The 24919-nt window shown below is 41.1% G+C and overlaps 1 protein-coding gene across 2 annotated transcripts in view; it reads left to right on the forward strand.

Annotated features, from left to right (window-relative positions):
- Positions 1-24919, forward strand: part of RAPGEF2 (Rap guanine nucleotide exchange factor 2) — a 314468-nt gene that overhangs the window by 65655 nt on the left and 223894 nt on the right. The gene's annotated exons all lie outside the window — the stretch shown is intronic.

A 24919-nucleotide genomic window follows, 5' to 3' on the forward strand; every position in this document is an offset into this window, starting at 1 on the left:
AAGAGTCAGTGTCTAGGAGACATTTGTAAAGATAGGCTGAGAGTTGATAAGATTTCTAAGTGAAAAGATATTTGGAAAGAAGCGTGGAGTTCGGAGACCAAACCTGGGGCTACTGACCTTGGAGAGACCTGGGGTAGCCTGCAGAGCGCCATGTTGGTACAAGGGAAGATCTGAAGGAGGCAGCGGTCAGTATGGCCACCTTCCTCTACATTTCATGCGCTCCCACTTTCTGACATTTTTTATGCTTTAGTGATTTAATCTTGCCTGTGTCCCATTGTAATATCCACGAGGACAGGGAGTTTTGTCTGTTTTGCTTACCTAGTGTCTCTAGCATCTAGAATAGTGCTTGGAATTGTTCTTGGCTCAGGGGACAAAGGAAATATTAATTTGTTTTAAAGAGATTGTTGGTGATCGTGGAGAAAGGAGTTTCAGTAAATTTAGGGGCAAAGATCAGATTCCAAAAGGTTACACAATAACTGGATAGTTGAGAAAGTGGAAAAGAGGGATGCACCCCTCATTCTAGAATCTTGGCAGAAAACAGAACTGTAGCTGGAGGAATTAGGGAGGGTCAAGTGAAGGCTTTCCAAGGCGGAAACCTGTATATATATAAGGAGAGACAGGAAGTGATAAAGAGGGCACAGCGTTAATAGTTTAAAAATCTGGGTGTGTGATTGTTTTATGTGTGATTCCATATGCTTGGATATTTACTAATTTAAAAACACACGCACACAGAAAAGATAATATAAAAAAAGTACTCATTTTGTTTTTTTCTGTTCTTTTTCAATTTTAAGAATTTTATTTTTGCTCAGGGTCCTAATACTAAAGGCAGGATCGATGTGAATTTTGGGGGCTTGTGAGGAGGAGTTCACTGGTCGGTCGGATGTTCTTCTGCGTTTCAGATCTTTGCGCTTCTACTCAAAAGATAATCAGCGTCCTTGGGCAGTGCCTGTCTGCTGTTAGAATGCCGACTGGCACGACGAAGCAAGGGTTGTCAGGATCACATGTGGATCATGTAAATGTTGTGTAATATTTCTTGTCATTTAAAACGCAGCAGCAGCAGCAACAACAACAAACAACGCCCTATTCCGGAAAAATAGTGTGTATCTGCTTTATATTTAACACACACAGGCACAAGTAGTCTGACGCAGCAGATTTGGTCCCAAAATTATCTTTTCTTGGATTATGTTTTATTAACATTTTTCTACTAAAAGTGAGGATCAACTGTAATGAAATTAAATTTAAAATTAGGTAGGGCTTATATATCTAAATAAGTAATATCTTTAAAATATGACATGTTGCCAAGCAATAATTTTTTTTTAAATAATACTGTGTTTTAGGTGAAAGTTTACACAGCAGATTAGGTTTCCCTTTAAAACAATTTTTGTAGAAATTATTCTGTACCTTTGGTTACAGTCTTTACAGCATGTCAGCCTTCCCGTTATTCCCATTCTCTTCGTTGTGTTTCCCTTGATCTGGCTTCTCTTCCCCTCCTTGTGGTCTCATCTTTGCTTTTGGGTCACTGTTGACTGTTTGGCCTCACATAGTCGATTGTTTAAGGAGCACATTACTCGGAGGTGATACTGTTTATTTTATAAGCCAGTCATTGTTTGGCTCAAGTAATACAGTGTTTATAAAAACTGTGGTGCCATTCCTTGCTCAGAACACTTTTAAATGCTGTCTTGGCATTATTCTCAGTTGTTTCATGAATCCCATGGGGAAGTCACCTCTTTACTTCATGTAATTGCATGTTGTTTTTGAGCCTAATTGAGCTTAAATAACCAGTGTTCACCAGGCTTAGTTCTGGGTGAATGTTGAATATTTTCAAAAGCCAGATCGCCCCAGAGAGGATGAATAATTACCACTAATGATAATATTCAAAAGAATGTGCTTAGGAGTATTCTCTTACAGGCACTCTTTTCTCAGGCATGAGTTCAACAGCTACAGCACAACTGTGCGTAACAGGGAATGAATGACTAGGGGAACAGAGAGGAAGCAGTTCTGCCCCCTGACTTCCCTTTGTCTTTTATTCCTCTTTGGAGGCAGACTGGATGCGGGCTAGTGGAAGGCCAGGCCCCACACTTCTGGTGCGGCTCGTGGTTCTGCCAAGTTGGGTTTCATCCCCAGAGGCATGCAAATTTATTAGTACTTTTTGGCAGACAGTATCACTGTATATTATATTGGGCTGTAATAAATTTAAATAACTCAATAAAATATGTATTTTGGAAACGACAGCACATCTCTAATAGTAAAAGGACCCGATGCGTCATACAGGATCTAATCACATTTCCTTATGCATAAAACCAAACCAAACCTGTAGCCGTCGAGTCGATTCTGACTCACAGCAGCTCTATACCGCAAAGTAGAACTGCCTCGTATGGTTTCCAAGGAGCGGCTGGTGGAGTCCAGCTACCAGCGTTTTGGTTAGCAGCCGAGCTCTTAATCAGTGCACCACCAGGGCTCCCCTTATGCATAGTGGGTACTCAATAACAATTTGTCAAGTGAAAGAATGAGGCTATAGGTACTCATGACTTCTGTCAATATTAATTATAAATTTGCTTGACAGTTTATTAATTTGCGTGATGTGTAGCTTGAGGATAAAGGGCCTACAGGAGAAGACACACGTGATATGATTTTAGAAGCTTTTTCATCAGCTGGCAGCAGTGATGGAGAGGCAGAAAGTACTCACTGAATTTGGGAGTGAGAAAACTGACAGCCTGATTCACAACTGAATTTCTCTCTTGCGTTGTAGACGTCAGTGTCACCTATTCTAACAGACTGTAAGCTGTCTGAGGGCCAGAACTGTGTAGCAATCATTGTATCTCCAAGACGCGACAGCCTTGCGCAGGGCAGGTGTTCACTAAATTGAATTTACCTGTGAGCTGTGACTGAAGAAGGGCAGGGTGATTTCTGAACAGACTTTGGATCCCCCACCTCCAATTTCTGTTGAAATTTGAGACTACATAAACGTCATCATTCGTATCAGGAAAAATGTGGGTTGTGTTTAACTTGAGATTCCTTGTTATTTTTCACACCTAGCCATTCTCTACTTCTTTGATTAGTTAGAGTGCTGCAGTGTTGCATTTTACTTTAAGACGAGAAATTATCTGAGAAGGCAAAAAAGAAAGGCTGAAATGCTATTCGAAGTAAGTTGTAGGAGGTCTCTGTAGCCTGATGCATTTTAACGGTTGCCAGAGAATTACTGATATCTCCCTCATTACCTGTGGAAACCGTGTCCCTCCTGTTTCCCTGATTGCAATTAACAATTGAGTAATACTAGTGGTAGCCAGTACTCAAAAGAGGGCCTGTTATGTGGCAAAGCACTGTTCTAAGCACTTTGTAAATCTTAACTTAGATGCTGTTAAAAACAAACTAACAAGCAAACAGAAAACCCCCCAAACCTGTTGCCACTGAGTTGATTCTGACTCATGATGATCCCATGTGCTTCGGAGTAGAACTGTACTCCACAGGGTTTTCTTGGCTGTGATCTTACAGAAGCAGATTGCCAGGCCTTTCTTTTGCTGCACCACTGGGTGGATTTGAACCACCAGTCATTTAGTTGGTAGCAAGAGTAAACTGTCTGTGCCAGCCAGGGCCTGGGTGCTGTTACTGTCCCCGTTTTACAAGTGAAGACACTGCACAGCGGAGTGGGTAGGGAATGGTTGAAGGCAGAGCTGTGAGTGGCAGGGTCAGATTTTCAGCTCCAGCAGTGTGGCTCCAGCGGTGGACACTCCTAGCCCAGTGGCACAGAAGCACAGAGAACATAGAGGAATTCCCTGCAGGTTTCACTCTGATTGCCTGCGTGCCCAAAACATTTCCCACGTTTTCTGAAAAATTTCGATTTTGTTCCAAGGCCCAGAATTCCACTAGAAGTTGTAGATGTTAAAGATGTCTTTAGAGTAAAAGAAATGTCCCTTAAAATTTTATCAGGAAATCTTTTTTTGGGAGGATTAAAGCACATACAGTGCTTTCCTCTGGAAAATTTTGAGTTAGAGAGCAAGAACTGGAAGGAAGAGGTGAGGGATTTTGGAACTTGGCAGTCACCCCCACCCCACATTAGTGGGAGTGCTCTGGCTGTGCGTCAGAGCTTCCAGGTTCTGAATTCCTTCCAGCAAGACCATTGCCCTCCCCCACCACCATTCAGAAGTTCAGGGAGCCCTGACGGCACAGTGGTTAAGAGCTATGGCCGCTAACCACACGGCTGGCAGTTCGAATCCACCAGCTGCTCCTTGGAAACCCTAGGGGTTAGTTCTGTAGGGTAGCTATGAGTTGGAATGGACTCGATGGCAGTGGGTTTTTGGTAAAATAAGGTAGACAATTTTAAAATTTATTATAAGTATCAGACCTGCTGTCATCTAGTGTCAGTTACATAGAAGAATAACATAACAGAAAAAAAAAAGTTTATGATCCCAAAATAAAGGAGAGCTCTTTAAATTGAATACACTTAACTTATCGAGAGTCTCATCACATTGTCCTTATTTTCTGATTTTGCCACACACTCGTGAAAATTTTCTGCGGGCCTTCATTTGGAACCCCTGTACCAGCCTTCTTTATGTTTGGCCTTTACCAGGAAAACGAGATTTCACAGCTTCCTTTTCCTTCTTCCTGTATGGATCTGCTAGTTCTAGGACACACTTGTAACGTACAAATGCAGCCGCCTTTGAGCCCTGGCTCTGAAATAACACACGTTCTGGTTACCATCAGTTACTGTAAAGAGAACCGTCTTTCTGCCTCTCCTCATCCCCTTCTCTGATTGGGTCGCCCCTCTGCAGTAACTGACTCCATAGGATGGTCCGTCTCGCTATACCAAGGGCATTTGCTTCCTCCTGAGTTCCGGAGAGTCTGTGGTAATCACGGCACCAGGGTTTCGCCTGAAGGGCTGGGGTGTCACAGTAGAAGTGTTGTGAAGGGCAGATGTCTGTGGATGTGGTATGGTCTGTAGTATAAGTCAGTGTGCACATGTCTACGTGGCATGTTACCTGACAGTGTGGGAGATGAGACAGTTGTCAGCAGGGGAAGTAAACATGCTAGATTTTAGCTTCAAAGGAGGGTTAGAAACATGTGGAAGGAGGGATAATTCAGAAATTCTGTGTTAGACTTGTTAGCCCTTCTAGTGGAGCAGTTAACAAATACTTCAAAAAATATATTTTAAAAGTCCCTGATTTCTTCTCCAAAATCCAATAATGTGCTGTTTTTTCTAGAACTGGCTCCTTCCCCAAATGTTTATATGGTGGCAGGGCTAAATCACCCCTCTTTCCCCCTCCTAAACCTTTTGTAGACTGGCCTGAAAGAGTTAAATTCTGAATGGTACCTAAATGTTTTTTACTGTTCTAGCTGATTCTGACCAACAGAGGTGGAAGACTTCAATTATATGTGTGGAATATTCTCATTTGCTACTCTTGAGAAATAAAACTTGGAATAAGTAATACTGTTCGTGGTTGACTCCTCGGTAAAGCATTCAAGATGGGAAAAACAGATGTTAGATTATTTTTGTCTTTTGTCCTAGAAAAATGGCAGCAATGAAATTTTCTATATTTAAAACCTGCTTCCATTCAGAAAGCGTTTCCTTTTTGCTAAGAGGCAATAAGGAGCTTGTGTCCTCAGTGACCTGTTCTGCTTTGCTTTTATTTAAAAAAACCCAAACACAACAAAAGCAGTTGCTGTTGAGTTCCCTCCAACTCATGGTGACCCCATGTGTGTCAGAGCGGAACTGCTCCACAGGGTTTTTAATTGCTGATTTTTCAGAAGTAAATCGACAGGCCTTTCTTCCAAGGCACCTCTGGGTGGTTTTGATTAGCAGCTGAGCACATTGACCACTTGTACCACCCAGAACGCCCTTGCTTTTATTAGGACTGTCTCAACTGTACTATAGCAGGAATGTTGAAATACGCACAGTGCATGATTGAAAATAAGTACTGTTAACTGAACCTCCGGAATCAGGTCGATATTAGAAACGGGAGACTTCTCAGGTTGATCTGTGTAGACCATCTAGTCCCTTATTGCAGAGAGAGGACTTCATGGGAGTGATGGAGGCCCAGCCCCAGCAAAGTTTCCACAAGGTTCATCCAGAGCCAGCTGGAAGGGGGTTGAACACCAATCCAAGCCTAAAGTTTTAGTTAAAATGCATTGTTGGAGGAGAGTTGAGAGGAGGGAGTAGAGTCTATTTGGTGGATGTTTTTTTAATTGACGTTAAAAATAGTCCAGGAGTCATTTTGTTAGAGTATTTTGTGTGTGTGTGTGTGTGTGTGTGTGTGTGTGTGCGTGTGTGCGCGCGCGCACGTGCACTGATTTGCCTTTTTGGTGTTTGTCCTTAATCAAATGTTAACTTAAAATACAGGTATTCACTGCCTGGTAGGTTAATGATGGACAGCGAAAACCAGTCTAGGGTTAAATTTTCTGCAAATAATTTTCTAGGTTGTTAATCTATACGTGTGAAATTAAAATTCGACCTACAGATTTTGCAGTCCGAGAGGTTAAAATAAGATGTTTTTGTTCTTAGCTACCCTTGAGTCGATTCTGACCCATGGTGACCCCATGTGTTTCTTTAAAATGAACAGATATTTTCTTAAGTTTACTGTTCTTGCTGTCTAAGAGATTTGAATTCTGGGAAGCTGTGAACTTGGTGGCTAATACATTGTTCTGAAGGGGAAGTACTTATACTGACTCTAAAAAACAGGAATTGTATACTGGTTTAGACACTTTATGTTTGTCTTATTTGTACACAAGATGAGTTTTTGTTTCCAACTCAGTTGTTGATTTTTCTAATGAGTAAATGTACTTTTCATAAATGACGGCTATGCCTTAGCTGTATTTTCCCCAGGACATGAGAGCGATCACAGTACATCACATGTACTCCAGGTTGTTAGACAACACTTACTGCTCATTCAGCGAAAACGGTCTCGTGACTTCTGTTCTGCTGTCATTTAACTCTTGCCATTTTTTTCAATAGAAGATAAAGTCTTTGAGAATGAGGATGACATTTCACGTATCTCTTAGAATTTATGAAAGTATTTTTCTCACTTCCTAACTCATCTCGCCCAAACACGACTGCTCTCAGCTTGTCACCACTGACACTGGCTTGAAGTAGCAGGGGAATGGGGCAAGGATGTGTTCTGTTGGAACACAGATCTCAGTTCTGTCATTTTTCAAGGTTAATTAAAGAGGTGCTTACTCTGAGGTTAGGAACTGTTAAAAAACTAAAACTTTTTTTTTTTTTTTTTAAAGGATGTAAAGAATGCCTTTTTTAGTGGAAAATACCGAAGGAAATTTTAGACAAATAGCCAATAGCTTGAATCTATACCTTTTACTTCTGGAATGCTTTTTTCTACATTCGTCTTGTAAAGATGTAACGTTTAAGAACCTGAGGCTGAGGAAAACATATCCGGTCCGTATTATAGTTGACCAGTAATAGAATTACCAGGTTTTCCCAGATTATGGAATGTGAGTTTGAATGAAATCATGACCCTGGGGGATTGCTCTTCATTTGGGTGTAAGTGAGTAGCTCAGAAACAGTACGTTGCCTTCATATAATTTAGAATTGAAATAGCCATTTAAGAACATATTTAGGAATATTACTGGAAACGATATACTTTACCATGGATTTTTTTCTTAGATTTTTTTCAAAAGTATGTGATGATGTGACTCTAGGGTATGAGTGACTGAAATGGCACCCAAACTCCTCAGCAATCTACTGATTTGAGATTTTGTTTAAATTGCTCTGTTGGAGTGGGCGTAGGGTGCTGGTTTAAAATGAGATTTCCATGCTAGAAGGCCATCAGTTGCTGTTGGGTCAGCTCAGACTCACGGCGACCTCATGTGTGTCAGAGTAGAATTTTCAGTGGCTGATGTTTTGGAAGTAGATCACCAGGCCTTTCTTCTGAGGTACCTCTGAGTAGACTCGAACTGCCAATCTACTGCCAGTCTTTGGTTTGCAGCTCAGTGCGTTAAACGTTTGCAACACCCAGGGATTCCTTCCCTACTAGGGTTGATAGCAATTAAGCTGTTTTAATAGGTATGCTGATGGACTTATCTTTCTCCCCCTCCACTTGCCCCATTTCCTTCTGAGGAGAAAGGATTTGTCATTATTATCTGAGATGATCTTAAGGAATGCTTTAAAGATTCTAATCTGTACGTATGTGTAATGGAAGTGTACTTGTGAAACTAATAACTGAAAGTTTGAACCCACCAGAGTCAGCTTGGATGCAGTCGGCCTCCAAAAGGTCACAGCCTTGAAAACCCTACTGAGCAGTTCTCTGCACACATGGGTCGCCATGAGTCAGAATCGACTCACTGGCAGCTAACAGGGACTGTTGGCCCCGTCTGCCATCTTGTGGCCATTTGGAGAAGTGTCTCAGCCTGTACAGGTACAAGTTCCCACAGCTCACAAAAATCACAATTGAAAACTCGTTTTCTCCCTGTCCTTCTTTCACTGTTATTCTCAGGGGACGTGTTTACTTTCAGGCCGTGCATACCACCACCCTGCAGCTAGCCCGCAGCTAGGTTGGCTTTTTCTTTGCGCTTAGCACATCCACGGTCTGATGCACAGATTATAAAGAGGTGTGAGAGAAGACAGAGTGTCTTTGTTCAAGGTGCTTATTCTCTGGCTGAGGAGATAAAATATAAAACCTGGAAAGTAAAGTGACCACACAGGGCTATGTGAAGCGCCAAAGAGTGGTAAAGGCGGCCCACAAAGACAGTGGGCGCTGCCAGCAGCCACGGGGGTGGAGAGGTGCTTTCTGCCACAGTGGGGGAAGGGAGGAGTGCTCTGCACCTTGTGTTAGGTTGGACCTAGAGATTGCCAGAGGCATCGTGTGGAAGGCACAAGAGAGGTGGTTGGCATTTTGGCTTTATTATGAAGCCGCTGGGAGCCTTGTTAGCACATGGCTTGACTGTTACGTGCTTGAAGCAGTGGTCACCAGTATGTGCTTTGACGGTAACGGGCTTCCTGTCCCCACTACCCCTAAACACCAGCGAAGGTTGTTCACTTGGGAGGTTTGGGTTAAAGTCATTAGTTCGCTTTCCTGCATGTCCTTCAGTGCGATTTGTGAACCCCTCACAAAGACATGTTATACACTATTGTGCAGGACGGGGTTCTGTGGGGGCAACTGGGCAATACTGGTGACAAGCACAATTTCAGGAGGATTAGCCTGCCAGTGTGCTGCCGATCTGTTGTTGTACTGAACCACGCGAGTGCAACTGGTTTTCTCCAAGTGCAGCTTCTGAATTGTGTGTGAGTTGTTGTGTGGTTGTTCGCTGCGTCCAGTCGTCCCGACTCAGCAACCTCAGCGTACAATGGAATGAAACACTGCCCAGTCCTGCACTGTTCCCATGAATGGTTGTGGATGGACCGTTCTAATCTGTAGGGTTTTCATTGGCTGGTTTTGGGAAGTAGCTCGCCAAGCCTATCAGAAACACACACACACACACACACACACACACACACACACACACACACACACACGCGCGACTTTATTTTTTAACATCCACAGATTTAAAAATATCCACGAATGATGGTGAAATAAATGAGACTTGAAAAGATCGCTTCAGTAAATCCAGTATGACTTGGAATTTGTGAGAAACCTCTGGTAATTTAAAACAGAAAATATCCTTAAAATATTTCTATTTTTATTTAAAAAAAGTTTTTTTTTTGTACTTTAGATGAAGGTTTACAGAAGAAATAGTTTCTCATTAAACAGTACACATATTGTTTTATGACACTGGTTAACAGCCTCACGACATCATCACTCTCCCTTCTTGACCTTGGAGGACTTTTTTTTGGTAAAAATATACATAGCCAAAGCTACACTATTTCAAAAGTTTTTGCATGTATAATTCAGTGATATCAATTACATTCTTCCGGTTGTGCTGCTATTCTCACTTCCTTTTCCAAATTTTTCCATTGCCATTGTGTTCAACTCACTGTCCCCCAGGCTTCCCATCAAACCTTTTGAGTTGCTGTTGTCAGCTTGATCTCACATAGATAATTCTTTTTTTTTTTTTTGTACCTTAAATGAAGGTTTGCAGAACAAATAGTTTCTCATTAAACAGTTGGTAAACATATTGCCCTGTGACAAGGGTTAACAACCCCACGACATGTCAGCACTGTCCCTTCTCAACCTTGGGTTCCCTATCACCAGCTTTCCTGTCCCTTCCTGCCTTCTAGTCTTTGTCCCTGGACTGCTGTGCCTCATTAGTCTTGTTTTGTTTTATGAGGCTGTCCAATCCCCAGCTGAAGGGTGAACTTCGGGAGTGACTTCACCACTGAGCTAAAAGGGTGTCCAGGGGCCATACTCTCGAGGTTTCTCCAGTCTCTCACACCAGTAAATCTGGTCTTTTTTTGGTGAGTTAGAATTTTGTTCTACATCCTTTTCCAGCTCTGTCCAGGATCCCGGTCAGAGCAGTCAGTGGTGGTAGCCAGGCACCATCTAGCTGTACTGGACTCAGTCTGGTGGAGGCTGTGGTAGCTGTGGTCCATTAGTCCTTTGGACTAATCTTTCCCTTGTATCTTGTTTTCTTCGTTCTCCCTTGCTCCTGAAGGAGTGAGACCAGTGGAGTATGTTAGATGGCTGCTCACGGGCTTTTAAGACCCCAGACGCTACTCACAATGTAGAACATTGTCTTTATAAACTGTGTTACGCCAGTTGAGCTAGATGTTTCCTGAGACCATGGTCCCCACAGCCCTCTGCCCAGCAGTTCAGTCCCTCAGGGAGTTTGGATGCGTTTATGGAGCTTTCATGACCTTTCCTTGTACAAGTTGTGCTGGCTTCCCGAGTATTATGTATTGTCTTACCCTTCACCAGAGTTACCACTTACCAATTTGTCTATTTAGTTTCCCCCTCCCACCCCTCCCACCCCTCCCATCCCTCATAACCAACAAAGATTGTTTCTTTTTGTGTGTAAATTTTTACATGAGTTTTTACAGTAGAGGTCTCATACAATATTTGTTTTGTGGTTGACTTATTTCACTCAGCATAATGTCCTCCAGTTTCATCCATGTTATGAGATGCTTCACAGATTCATCATTGTTCTTTATCTTTGCATAATACTCCATTGTGTGTATGTGCCATAGTTTGTTTATCCATTCATCTGTTGATGGGCATCTAGGTTGTTTCCATCTTTTTGCTATTGTGAACAGTGCTGCAGTGAATATGGGTGTGCATATGTCTATTCTTGTGACAGCTCTTATTTATCTAGGATATATTCCTAGAGTGGGATTGCGTTTTGTAGTGCTTTTTTTTGTGATGCTCATGTTTTCTTTGTTCCTCTTACTTTCCTGTGCTGAGTTCCTTTTGTTTGTGGATCTTTTTTTTTTTTTTTCATTTCTTTTGTTTTTGTAGGTTTTGTTTTTACTGAGACTTTATGTTTTTTTTCTTTATTTTGATGGGTAGGTTTGTTAACTTTCTTTGTGGTTACCTTGAAATTTACCTTTGTCTTCCTAGATTTGAACCAGTCTATTATTACTTGGTATTGCCTTGCCTTCCTCTCCATTAGAAGGTTCTATACCGACACCGTTTATTCCCTCTTTTATTGTTCTGATGCTGTTGTCATTTACAGATTAACCTCTCTGGTTCCCCGTTGTAATTCTTTTGGTTTTGCATAGTCCTTAAGAGTTTTATTTCCTAGGTTGGTATCTGGCTAGTACAATCCTGTGTCCTATATTCAGTCTGTGGTCTGATGTTGTTTGTTCTCAGATCGAAGGACTCCCTTTAGTAAGTCTTATAAGTTTGATTTGATTTTTCATAGTCCCTTAATTTCTGTTTATCTGGAAATGACTTAAATTCACCATCATATTTGAACGAGAGTTTTGGAAGATTTATTACTCTTGGCTGGCAATTTTTTTCTTTCAAGGTTTTATATAGGTCATCCCATTGCCTTCTTGCCTCCATGATTTCTCGTGAATAATCCGAGCTTACACTTATTGTTTCTCCTTTGTATGTGACTTTTTGTTTTTCTTGAGCTGCTCTCAGGATTCTTTGTTTGTCTTTGGTTTTAGCGAGTGTGATTATGATATGCCTTTGTGATTTTCTTTTGGGTATCCTCTATGGGGTTCGTTGAGCTTCTTGGGTGGTCAGCTTTTCATCTTTCATGATATTGGGGAAGTTTTCTGTCAGCAGTTCTTCACTGATCCTCTCTGTGTTTTCTGTTTTCTCCCCCTGTTCTGGAACTCCAGTCACTTGCTTTGCTTTTGATTGTACCCCACATGATTCTCAGCGTTTTTTCATTTTTCTTTGTTCTTTTTTCTGATTTTTCCTCACAGTTGTAGCCAAGTGTTTGTCTTCAGTTTCACTGATCCTGTCTTCCATCATTTCAAACCTGCTCCTCAGTCCTTCCATGACACTGTCCATTTCTGAAATCTTGTTGTTTTTCTTTTGGATTTCTAGTTGTTGTTTTTGTATGATTTCTAGTTGTGAATTTACTTTAGCATTTTGTTCCTGTATTATTTTCTTGAATTCTTCCATTTTGTGTCTGTATTTTCCATGAATTTGTCTATCTTTTCCTCATTTTTGTCTGCTTTTTGCTTCAACTCTTGGATCGCTCTGAATATTAGAGATTTGAATTCCCTATCAGTTAGGTCTAGTGCCTTTTCTTCTACTGGAAGGTCATCTGGTGTTTTATTTTGGACGCCTGCTGGAAAAACCCTGTCCTGTTTTTGTAAATGTTTTGATAATGTGTGCTGTCTTGGGGACATTCAGTGGTTATTTTCCTCGTTTATTGATTGTAGATTTGTTTGTTTCATCCTGCTTCTTTGTTTTATTTGGTTATGTCTGAGCAAGCGGGCTGTGCGTTCTTTGTTGTTTGCTTGTCTGCGGGCATGATACTTTTCACCTCCTTCTCCAATGGGCAGGGTCAGTCACTCATGTATGGTGCAGCAGGGCAGGTCCAGCTGAAGGGGAGTTGCTGGGATGGGTTGTTTTTGGCACGTGCCAGCGCTGACAGTGCGGACCAGGAATCAGTGCAGCGCAGGTTCCAGTAGGCCGTGCCTGTGCTGCTTGGGAGTGTGATGTTCAGTGCATGGTGCAGGTAGGCAGGAAGGGGGGGTAGATTGTGATGTGTGGAGCTAAGATGGGTATGGAAAAGATGAGAGAGAGGAGAGAGGAACAGGAGCCAAAAACATACACACAAACCAAAAGGAGTGCTGAGGGAGCTTGCTATTGGAGTGGAGAGATGAGAGACTGAGAAATGGGGGAAAACAAAAATGAAAAAAAAGAAAAAGGGTAAAAGAAAAAAATGAATAAATTGAGAAACTGGAAGTGAAGAAAGACAAAAAGGGAATAAGAGAGAAGAAAACAAAACAAACAAACAAACAAAAACAAAATGAAAGAAAAAAAGAATAAGAAAAAAGAAATGCCCCCAGGGATGCCCCGTGCGTCTGTGCAGAGTAAGGGAGTAGCTTCCAATCGGTGCAGTACTGCCTGGCTAGAGGGGTCTTCCAAGCCAAGAAAAGAAAAAGAAAACAAACAAATCAAAGCATAGCAAACAAACAATCAAAAAAAGCCCCGGTGGTCCCACTAGCGTGGCAGCACAGGCCGGGAAGCAGTTTCACAGTCAAGCGGCGTTTCGCAGCCTTTCAGGTAGAAGCAAAGATGGCACACGGAGCAATATATTTGAGAGAAAGGAGGGGGAAGAGGTGAGAGGTAAGGAAGAAATCTAAAGAAGTGGAAAAAAGCAACACCAGCAGTCAACAAAAGGTACTTCGGGAGCTGGCCAGTGTAGGCTGGTGGAATCCAAGCGACACTGGGGTGAAGCTGGTGCTTCCCGGCCAGTAGACTGTGGCTGCAGGAAGCAGAGGACGCTAAGTTGGGGGTGAAGAAGGGTGGGAGGTGGGAAAGCCTGTATTGCTGGTTACCAGTTGTGTCTCCTGCTGGAAGCTTCATGAATCTCCTTTCTCGTACCTCCTGTTCGCTGATCTCCGATAGGAGTCCAAGATGGCGGATCTGTGCTATGGTAACTGACAGGAGACCTCTGCATGTATCTCTCCTTACTCTCTGTCCTCGGTCAGTTTCTTATTCCATTCACGGCTTGGCTGAGTTCTTTATCTCTTCATTTGATGCTTAGGTTTCAGGATTGACGTGTGACTCTGTTTGACTTAGTTTTTCTGATCTTTGCTGCAGAGGGACAGCATGGTGCTTCTGACTATAGCGCCATGTTGCCCAGAAGTCCTTAAGGATATTTTAAAGGTGGAAATTGTATAGATTCAAATTAATGGAATGCCTGCAGAGTGTTTTTTTTTTTTTTTTTTTTTAAGGACTTCATTTGTTTAAGTGTAATAAAACAATTTTGAGTTAGGGAAGACAAACTTATATTAGAGAAGAAAATACTTACATTTTGCTGTCCAGCTCTCCCTGTCTTATATATGTTCCTAGCCAGTCTTTCTTGGAGGAAAAATTAAGTGGCTGTGTTTTAACTGAGTTTCCCCCATTTCCCTTCCTTGTTCTGAAGGGTACGAGGTTTCAGATCAGTTGCATTTGGAAAGTATGTTAATAACAGATAGTGATAACAGATACTTCTCTTTAAACCTGATATAAAAATAGGGATTTATAAAACAGATAATGTAGGGCCTCTTTATGTGTTTTATAAATAATTCATTTGGCTTTTTTTCGATAGAACCATTCACATTAAAAGAATGCATTAATGTGTAATGATTCTGAAGTACATAGATATTTCAGGAATGTTTTTAATTTTACATTCTGGGATTACTGTGAACTTGCATTCAGATCTCATAAGTAATAAAATCAGTTACCCTTTCTGGAGGTCGTGTGTGTCCCATGTGTCGTTATGAAACTAGGTATCACTTTAGCCCCTCAGCCTAGCCAAGTAGATACTATTCACCTTGCTTGGCAAATACAGCCTTAGTAATGCACCCAGGGCCACACACTGTAGGAGTGATGGGGGCCAGGATTTGAACCCTGTTCAGTCTGGCTCCAAAGCCCACATTCTTTCCATGACATCCCACTGCTGCTTAGGATAGCTGTTCTCTATGTTTTAGTGTAGAAATATGTGGGATCTCTGAAATAAAACTTTTAAACTTAACTACGATTTCAGTAGACACAGCAAAATCTGCAGACCTTCCGCTTGTCTGCCCCTCCCCCGTTTGGCTGTAAACATGGGCTTGAGCCTTGGATATTTTAGCCTTTACCCTCCTTAGTAATAATGTTCAAGACACAGCTCTCTAATTCACTGCTGGTGAACTGTTGCCAAGATGGATAAATTAGCTTTTTTTGTCTTTGCAAGTTTCTCCGACAGACCCACAGGGAGAATAAGTTGGCATCATTACAGTTCCTGGCCCTGTGAGTACTGTCATTTAAGTAGGCTGCCCCTGCCCCTTCCACCGTATGTTTAAATCCCGAGGCGCTTTGCTGCTTAGGTCTCCTCCACGGGCCTGCTTATGCAGCACCGTGTCAGCCTCACTTCCCTTGATGATGGAGATAGCGTCCTTCTAAAGGAATCAATCTACTGGTTTTTTTTTTTTTAATTGTACTCTAGGTGAAAGTATACAGCTCAAGTTAGTTTCTCATATAAAAATTTATACACACATTGTTATGTGACCCTAGTTGCTCTCCCTATGATGTGACTGCACACTCCCCCTTTCCACCCCAGATTTCCCGTGTCCATTCAACCAGCTCCTGTCCCTTTCTGCCTTCTCATCTCGCCTCCAGACAGGAGCTGCCCATTTAGTCTCATGTATCTTCTTGAGCTAAGAAGCACACTCTTCACAGGTATCATTTTATGTCTTATAGTCCAGTCGAATCTTTGTCTGAAAAGTTAGCTTTGGGAATGGTTTTAGTTCTGAGTTAACACAGCGTCAGAGGCCATGCTTTCCGGGGTACCTCCAGTCTCAGACCATTAAGTCTGGTCTTTTTACTAGAATTTGAGTTCTGCACCCTACTTTTCTCCTGTTCCGCCAGGGACTCTCTGTTGTGTTCCCTGTCAGGGCAGTCGTTGGTGGTAGCCAGGCACCATCTAGTTCTTCTGTTCTCAGGCTGATGGAGTCTCTGGTTTATATGGCCCTTTTTGTCTCTTGGGCTAATATTTTCCTTGTGTCTTTGGTGTTCTTCATTCTCTTTTACTTCAGGTGGGTTGGGACCAACTGATGCATCTTACGTGGTTGCTCGCTAGCTTTTAAGACTCCAGATGCCACTCACCAAATGGGGATGCAGAACATTTTCTTCATAAACTTTGTTATGCCAATTGACCTAGATGTCCCCTGAAACTATGGTCCCCAGACCACCCCCCCCACCGCACCCCTACCCCCCGCTACTCTGTCCCTTGAAGTGTTTGGTTGTGTTCAGAAAACTTACTAGCTTTTGGTTCAGTCAAGTTGTGCTGACTTCCCCTGTATTGTGTATTGTCCTTCCCTTCCAGTAAGATAATTCTTGTCTACTATCTAGTTAGTGAATACGCCTCTCCCTCCCTCCCCACCCTCGTAACCATCAAAGAATGTTTTCTTCTGTGTTTAAAGTTCTTCTTGAGTTCTTATAATAGTGGTCTCATACAGTATCTGTCCTTTTGCGACTGACTGATTTCACTCAGTATAATGCCTTTCAGATTCATCCATGTTGTGAGAAGTTTCGCAGATTCATCGTTGTTCTTTATCGTTGCATAGTATTCCATTGTGTGGATGTACCATAATTTGTTTATCCATTCATCCATTGATGGGTACCTAGGTCGTTTGCATCTTTTTGTTGTTGTGAACAGGGCTTCAGTGAACATGGGTGTGCATATATCTATTTGTGTTATGGCCCTTATTCCTCTAGAATATATTCTGTCATGGATTGAATTGTGTCCCCAAAAAATATCTGTCTACTTGGCTAGGTCATGATTCCCAGTATTGTATGACTGTCTGCCATTTTATCATCTGATGTGATTTCCCTATGTATTGTAAATTCTATCACTATGATCTAATAAGATGGATTAGTGGCAGTTATACTGATGAGGTCTACAAGATTAGATGGTGTCTTAAGCCAATATCTTTTGAGATATAAAAGAGAAAAGCGAGCAGAGAGACATGGGGACCTCATACCACCAAGAAAGCAGTGCCAGGAGCAGAGCGTGCCCTTTGGACCTGAGGTTCCTGTGCTGAGATGCTTCCAGACTAAGGGAAGACTGATGACAAGGAAATTCCTCTGGAGCCGACAGAAAGAGAAAGCCTTTCCCTGGAGCTGGCGCCCTGAATTTGGACTTGTAGACTCCTGGACTGTGAGAGAATAAACTCTTCTTTGTTAAAGCCATCCGCTTGTAATATTTCTGTTATAGCAGCACTGGATGACTAAGACATATTCCAGGGAGTGGGATTGCTGGATCTTATGGTGCTTCTATTTCTAGCTTTTTAAGGAGGCGCCAAATCTGTTTCCAAAGTGGTTGTACCATTCTGCATTCTCACCAGCAGCATATAAGTGTTCCAGTCTCTCCACAACCTCTCCAACATTTATTATTTTTTGTATTTTGGATTAATGCTAACCGTGTAGGAGTGAGATGGTATCTCATTGTAGTTTTGATTTGCATTTCTGTAATGGCTGATGCTCATGAGCTTTTTCTCATGTATCTGTTAGCTGCCTGAATGTCTTCTTTGGTGAAATGCCTGTTCATATCCTTTGCCCATTTTTTAATTGGGTTATTTGCCTTTTTATGGGAATCAACCTACTTTTGAAAATAGTTTAAATATATAGTTTCATATACCAAACAAAGCAGATTTTAAAAGAAAGAGATATACTTTCATCTGGTGTAGTGCAAAGTAACTCCCCCACCCCCTGCCCCCCTCACTGTGTACAAGTGTGGGTAGGTGGATCGGAAAGGAGGTTTCCGAATAGTTACCTTCTCTCAGCGCTCCAAAAATCATTTAAAAAATACTGTAAATGGTTAAGGCAGTCCTGATATTGAAAAGCAGATGAAATTAAAAGTTAGTTTCGAGTGACTTCTTCAGCTTGCTGTGAGGCTCATTACATTCTGAATGCGTCTCTGAGAAGAATTAAAGAGCGAGTCCAGGATTCAGTGCACGCTCCCTGTGTCTGCTTTACTGTTAGGCGGGTGTGGTGTTTGCAGACTCTGGGCAAGAGGGCTGAGCTTGGTTAGGTGGTGCAAATCACTCTCCTAAGGTACCTGGAGGATTCTTGAGTTTTGATACATGGTTTACATTTGGGGCAAAAAATGAATTCATTTTCCTGGAAAACTTCGTGGAAAAATGTCTATCAATATCTTTCTCTTCTGTGCTAGAGTGGTTTTATAACTTTAGTCTGTTTTTAAATAGCATCTATTTTGTAAAAAAGTTTGTCCTTTCTAGGGGTAGAAGGAAAAGCGTATTGTTCTGAAAAATGCCACTTCCTGGTTAAGGACGTGTTCCTGTTTGTATTCAATGCCTAGAGAATTTTTTGGGAAAAATAACTTACTTTTTTAAGGGTCTTTTAAAATAGTAACCCTCATGTGGAGTTTTGTTTGTCTTCATAGGTGCAGGTGGGGAGGTTAGAAATTTCTGTTTGTGTGTCACAGTTTCTTGACCGAAATGAAAATTGGCACACTTTTGAGGATTTCAGTCTCCAGCGTGTTTCCGAGTTTATGGAAACGTCACTTTACTCTGTGAATATCTCTCTCGTTTGTGTAGGGAGAGGGAGGAAAAGGAAAGAATCCAAGGATGTAAGTTCCTGAAGGCCTTCCTTGTTTGTCTTCAGGGAAAACTCTTGCTCTAGGACGCAGCATATCTGATTTTCACCAGTGATGTTGGCTTGAGGAACAGGACTTCCTCGGTGCCTCATCCTTACTTTCCTCTCTTGCCTTTTTGTTTCTTTGCTGCGTAAAGGCACTTCCATACCAGCTCATAGAGCATCTTAGGAAAGGGCAGCCATCGAGGGGAGATAAAGATGGAAACTCCTTCATGAGAAGTGAAGGAAGAAGTGGTGAGAGGCAGTTAGGGGCCCAGTCTCCAGGGGCAAGGAAGGGGTGTGGGTGGGGGTAGTTTCCAGGCAGATCTGGATTGTTTCAGGAGGGCTCTCATGCCCCCAAATGTCTTTCTTCACACTACTGATGTATTTCATTTCTCTTGGATGTGCAGTCTGAAATCTCATACCACTTAGAGATTTGTTTGGATGTGGAAATGCAAATTGTGACAGACAGTACCTCGTAGAAGGTTCCAGGACCACCGCTGACCACTCGCACCCACAGTTGTGTTCAGATTGCCTTTTTGGGCACAATGCCTGTTATGGGGCTTGGGGTAATGTGAGGTTGCGGGACACCTGGAGAGAGAAATAGAAAAAGAGTTGATAGGAAGATTCAAAAGGCAAAATTTGCCTGTTTCAAAGTGTTGAGTTATCCCACCTTGCGCCTAGGAAAGAAGAATATCCCTTCCTTTTCATCCTTCAGTGTTATTTACCTTACTTGCAATCACTAATCACTTGCAGTCACTAATCATAAACCTAGCATTCGTCTCTGGGCTCTTGACTGAGAAAACCGTAACCCCAGATTCCGCCTTCCTTTAGTTTGCACTTCTTTTTCTCATCTCTAGTCAACATTCTTTTATTCCTCAGGGTTAGAGAGCAGAGATTTCCCACTGCCTTTCCCGTAGCTGCTCCGATTTGTCTGCGTACGCAGCTCTGTGATGGCTGGGTTCGTACTGCACAGTGAAGCATCTCGTTTACTTGTTGGTTGGCTGCCACCTAGACACCGATTTGTTCCACCACTCATTTGTTAACTCCAAAAAAAATCTCCGATTTAGATAGAATCTGTCTGTAAAATCATCTAGTTCAAGCCTGACAATAATTGCCTTTCATTTAGCAGTTTTATGTCTGCCCCCCTAGTTTAGAAGCTCCTTGTGGCACAGACCACTTAAACCAGATTTCTTTTAAGAAGTAATAGAAGAAATTCTGGACATAATTATTGAACTCATTTAAGAAGTTTATGGTCTGGTTAGATACAAAAAATACATGAAAGTTATCGATTACACAAGATTCCTTGGTTGTGTATTGATTGAGAGACATATGTTTAAGTGTAATCCCCCAGAATATCATAATTACATGACATGCGGATGTTTTATTTATGCACGTGCATACCTAACCAAAAACAAAAACCAAACCCATTGCCGTCCAGTCAATTCCGACTCATAGCGACCCCATGTACAACAGAACGAAACACTGCCTGGCCCTGCGCCATGCTCACAATCGTTATTTTGCTTGACCCCATTGTTGCAGCCACTGTGTCAATCCATTTCATTGAGGGTGTTCCTCTTTTTCGCTGACCCTCTACCGAGCATGATGTCCTTCTCCAGGGACTGATCCTTCCTGATAACATGTCCCAAGTATGTGAGACCAAGTCTCGCCATCCTTGTTCCTAAGGAGCATTCTGGCTGTACTTCCTCCAAGACAGATTTGTTGGTTCTTCTGGCAGTCCATGGTATATTCAGTATTCTTTGCCAGCGCCACAGTTCAGAGGCGTCAGTTCTTCTTTGGTGTTCCTTATTCATTGTCCAGCTTTCGCATGCATATGATGTGATTGACAGTACCATGGCTTGGGTCAGGTGCACCTTAGTCTTCAAGGTGACATCTTTGCTTTTTAACACTTTAAAGAGGTCTTTTGTTGCAGATTTGCCCAGTGCAGTGTATCATTTGATTTCTCGACCGCTGCTTCCATGGGTGTTGATTGTGGATCCAAGTAAAATGAAATATTTGACAACTTTAATCTTTTCTCCATTTATCAGGATGTTGCTCATTGGTCCAGTTGTGAGGATTTTTGTTTTCTTTAGGTGGAGGTGTAATCCGTACAGAAGTCTGTGGTCTTTGATCTTCATCAGTAAGTGCTCCAGGTCCTCTTCACTTCCAGCAAGCATGTATGATATAGCTTATGCAGGAATGTGACCCTGTGCAACTGTGAAACTTCATATGGTTAAAAAGCAGCAGATTAAAAAAGTGCCATTTGATAAAGGAGCAAGCTTTTTTACTTTGGTTTTGCTTGGTTTGGTTGAAGAAGAGCCTTTATTTCAAGTCTTGCAATTTTTTTACGGCTTTAAGGCTATTCTTTCCTTGATTCTGTCTCTCAGCTTACATTTCTTGTTTCTGTCGTGTTTCTTTTAGACTCGCCCCTCTTCCAGTTTCTTTAAATCCTATTTCTAATATTTTTCTAAATAAAATTTTTGGTCAGTGTACATTTGTTTTCTTCATGAGTATTACATGAATGTCAATAATCTTGTCTGTTTAGGTGAGAACAGTGTAGGCCTTGAGCAGGTTGTAATCGATTGACAGGTATTTCAGTGAAAAAACGCACGGTTTTAATATTAGAATCAGAATATAACATCTTCAGAAATGGGAAGGCAGTCTTTCTTAGAGTGTAACAATTACAAGGTAACATACAGTCATAATAATTAAAATAGATAGAATGTGAATTCAGAAATTATCCAGAAGGACCTTATATTATAAGTTTTTAAAATAAGAAGACTTCTCATAAATTAGGACATTTTTATTGGCTTTCCCTAGATGCAAATAGAATATTATGATTGAAATCTGATTGCTTCAGAATATTTATTAGCTTCAGGAATGCTCACTTTGTTAACCTAGATGGTGGAAACATTTTTATTGTAGTTTTCTTATTTGTATTGAATTCATAGGGTCTAGTTTTGTTTTTTTTTTAAAAATTTTTTCCATACAAAAATATAAGGTCTAGTTTTAGATTTCACTCTTTAAATAGGTTTTCAGTGACCTTTGGGAAATATCAAAGACTACAGATTAACAAAATGAAAGGCCATTAGTTTGAAATTGACCACCATAGGGCAACACTTTAAATTCCTAATGTTGATACATTTTAAATTGGGGTAATGTAAAATTAACAGATCAGATCTGTTTTTTTGCTCAACACATTATAATGCAGTTTTAAGGACTATAGTAAAATATTTTAGGGTGATAACTTAGTTTCTTCTTTAAAAGTTTTCTAATTCCTTATCTAGTTATTCTTTGAATTATTGTCACTTATCTGTACCCTTCATATATAAACTTAAAATAACTCTAATAATTATTTAGAATTATTTCTGATTGTTCTAAAATGTTTTTCTAAGGCTATAAAATTTTGTTAATTAGAACAGAAGATTAAATTTCACAAAAGAACTACAAGTTTATACACTGAAAATAGAAACCATTGTTGAAAACAATTAAAGGTGACCTAAGGTCCCTATGAGTCAGAATCGACTGGATGGCAGTGGGTTTGATTTTATTTTTAAGTAAATGAAGAGCTGTCCTATGTCACAAATCATGAAGACTTGACATTGTTAAGATGACAACACTCTCCTAATTGATGTGTAGATTCAGTGCAATCTCTATTCAAATCACATATGGTCCTTTTTGCAGAAATTGACAAGCTGATCCTAAAATTCATATGAAAATGCAGGGTACCCAGAAGAGCCAAAACCGTCTTGAAAAAGTAGAGGAAGGCTGGAAGACTCCCATTTCCTAGTTTTAAACCTTCCTACAAGCTGCAGTAATCAGGACAGTGTGTTGCTGGCGTAAGGATAGACATACAGATCAGTGGGCTAGAATTAGGAGTCCAGAAGTGAACTCTCATATTTATGGTCAGTTCATTTTTGACATGGGTGCTAGTAAATTTAATGGGGGAAAGGATAGTGGCTTTTCAGCAAATGGTGCTGGGACACCTGGGTATTTACATGCTGAGAGTGACGTTGTATCCCTACCTTGCATTGTCTGCAAAAATTAACTCAAAATGAACCAATAGACCCAAGTGTAAGGGAGAAAACTATCAAACTCGTAGAAGAAACAGGGATAAATCTTCCTAACCTTGGAGTAGATACTGATTTCTTAGAATGACTATAAAAGCACATGTGACAAAAGACAAAATAGCTAAATTGTACTTTTTCAAAATTAAAAACTTCGTGCTTCAAAGGACACCTTCAAGAACGTGAAAAGTTCACCCAAAAAAATAGGTTGAGAAGATAGAGGGTTAATATGTTGTGGGGTTGTTAACCGATGTCATAAAACAACATGTGTACTACTGTTTCATGAGAAACTATTTTTTCTGTAAGCCTTCACCTGAAGTACAATAAAATATAAAAAAGAGTGAAAAGTCAATGGAATAGGAGGAAATATTTGCAAAAATTAGATATTTGATATCCAGAATATATGAAGAACTCTTATAATTCAGCAATAAAAAGACAACAGAAGTGATGACTGGATAAACCAAAATGTGGTATGTCTATCCTATGATATTTTATTTGGCAGTAAAAAGGAATGAGGAGTTAGTTCCTGGGTGGTGCAAACAAACCATTAACACCCTCGGCTGCTAACAAAAAGGCTGGCGGTTTAAGTCCAACCAGAGGCACCTCAGAAGAAAGGCCTGGCAATCTACTTCTAAAAATATCAGCCATTGAAAACCCTATGGAGCACAGTTCTACTCTGACACTCTTGGGGTCGCCAAGAGTTAGAGTCCTCAACAGGAACGGTTAAAGAGGAAAGAAGTACTGATACATGCTACATTGTGGATGAATCTTGAAAAATTAACCTAAGTGAAAGAAGTCAGTTGAAGAACATATATTCTCTTTACATGAAACGTCCATTATAGGCAAATTTGTAGGAACAGAAGGTAGATTAGTGGTTTGCCAAGAGCTGAGGTGGGGGGAAGGGAGAAGGAGCAATAGCTGCTAATGGGTATGGGGTTGGTTTATGGGGTGATGAAAATGTTCTCAGATTAAAGAATGGTGTTCTCAGGTTAAAGAATGGTGGTGATTTCACAGCACAAACCACTGAATTGTTAAAGAGGATAAATTTTATGGTATGTGAATTATATCTCATGTTATTAAAAAAAGGGGATTATTTAACATTTCTTAAAATACTTTTGCTTTAGAGTTCGACTAAAATTTGGGGCAGGGCAAATGTCTATATTCTTTATATAGCAAACTGAGGGATCTCTTGGAATATACCCTAGAGAAATAAGAGCCGTCACACAAATAGATGTACACACACCCGCGTTCATTGCAGCACTGTTCACAATAGCAAAATGATGGAAACAACCTAGGTGCCCATTGATGGACGAGTGGATAAACAAATTATGGTATATGCAAACAATGGAATACTACTTAATGATAAAGAACAACAATGAAGCCGTGAAACATCTTATAATGTGGAGGAATCTGGAGGATATTATGCTGAGTGAATTTAGTCAGTCACAGAAGGACAGATATTGTATAAGACCACTATTATAAGAACTCCATAAAAAGTTTAGACACAGAAGAAAACATTCTTTGATGGTTACGAGGGTGGGGAGGGAGGGGGAGGGTTATTCACTAACTAGATAGTAGACAAGACAGGTGAAGGGAAGGACAGCACACACTCCAGGATAAGTCAGTACAACTGGACTAAACCAAAGCTAAGAAGTTTCCTGAGTACAGCGAAACACTTTGAGGGACAGAGTAGCAGGGGCAGGGGTCTGGGGACCATGTTTTCAGGGGACATCTAGGTCAATTGGCATAACAAAGTTTGTTAAGAAAATGTTCTGCATCCCCATTTGGTGAGTGGCATCTGGGGTCTTAAAACCTAGTGAGTGGCCATCTAAGATGCATCAGTTGGTCCTGACCACCTGGAGTAAAGGAGAATGAAGAACACCAAAGACACAAGGAGAGTATTAGCCCAAGAGACAGAAAGGGCCACATAAACCAGAGGCTGCATCATTTTGAGACCAGAAGAACTAGATGGTGCCCAGCTACCAGCAGTGACCGCCCTGACAGAGAAAGGAGCAGAAGAAAAGTGAGGTGCAGAACTCAAATTCTAGTAAGAAGACCAGACTTAATGGTCTGACTGAGACTGGAGGAACCCCAGAAAGCATGGCCCCGGACTCTCTGTTAACCTAGAACTGAAACAATTCCTGAGGCCAACACTTCAGACAAAGATTTGGGTGGACTGGGACATAAAATGATACTCACAAAGAGTGTGCTTCTTAGCTCAAG

This window comes from Trichechus manatus, unplaced genomic scaffold (genome assembly GCF_000243295.1).
Source record: "Trichechus manatus latirostris isolate Lorelei unplaced genomic scaffold, TriManLat1.0 scaffold00089, whole genome shotgun sequence".
Taxonomy (NCBI): domain Eukaryota; kingdom Metazoa; phylum Chordata; class Mammalia; order Sirenia; family Trichechidae; genus Trichechus; species Trichechus manatus.